The sequence below is a fragment of the Aptenodytes forsteri genome, unplaced genomic scaffold, assembly GCF_000699145.1.
Source record: "Aptenodytes forsteri isolate BGI_AS27 unplaced genomic scaffold, ASM69914v1 Scaffold109, whole genome shotgun sequence".
Taxonomy (NCBI): domain Eukaryota; kingdom Metazoa; phylum Chordata; class Aves; order Sphenisciformes; family Spheniscidae; genus Aptenodytes; species Aptenodytes forsteri.
The window spans coordinates 1057241-1058121 of record NW_008794431.1 but is presented as its reverse complement, the minus strand read 5'-3'; the positions used below and the strand labels follow the sequence as shown (position 1 = coordinate 1058121).

The window sequence follows — 881 nt, the reverse complement described above, 5'->3', positions numbered from 1 at the left end:
ACGTAACAGAACAACAAGCGCGGGGGAGCGGCGGCAAACGCCTGAAGTTGCTCGGGCGCCAGTCAGGGTAGCTCCGCGATTTCGCTCTTCCCCCGGGGCCTGGCAAGCAAGATGGGTCTGGGCTGCGGTGTGCCAGATAACCGCGTTATTTCTGTGTAACGGTCCGTCCTCGCCCTCCCGGAGGAGGCGAGTGCGGCTCCAGCGATTATTCCACTTGCTGAAATTAGACAAAGCCGCCCTGATGCTGCTGCCACCCTGCCTGTCCCTGGGCTCGGGTGGTTGCCTGCTCGGAGGAGGCTTTCTTTCTTTCTGCCTTTTCCTTCTCGTTCGCGCCCGCCAGTTCATTAACGATAGGCGGTGGGGCGTTCATTATTTTGGGGAGGGTGGAGGCAAAGGGTGTTTGTTTGTTTGCACCGCCTGCTGGTTGGTTTCCTGTGACAAGAGGTGATACACAGTTTCCAGAACTGTCTGGGAGTGGGAGGAGAGACAGACACAGAAAATGAGCTCAAGTCTCCTCCGTGCTGCCGCTGCTGCTCAATCCACCAAACCGCCGTCCCCCCGCCCCGCACTCCCTCCATCGCAGCGTGGAGATGGGGGGTGGGGTGGGGAAGGTGCTTTGGCCGTTTTCGGCAGTGACAGGCGTTTGGGGGAGAGGGAGCGGAGCCGGGGGCACCAAGTTTGATTTGCAGCCGGGGCCGAGCGGATTGGTGCGGCCGGCGGCGGGGAGGAGCAGGAGAGGGAGCCGGGAGAAGGAGGAGGAGGGGGCGAGCCGGGCCGTTTCAAATGGAAACCGGCGACCGTAGCACTGCCCGGGAAGGTGCCAGCCCCACGGGGGAGGTGTAGCCCGGCGGCACCCGGGCAGGGAGGTGGCTCCGTCTCCT

At 63.1% G+C, this 881-nt stretch overlaps 1 protein-coding gene across 1 annotated transcript in view; it reads left to right on the top strand.

Moving 5' to 3' along the window:
- The window catches only part of JADE1 (jade family PHD finger 1), a 46001-nt gene that overhangs the window by 530 nt on the left and 44590 nt on the right, over positions 1-881 (top strand). The gene's annotated exons all lie outside the window — the stretch shown is intronic.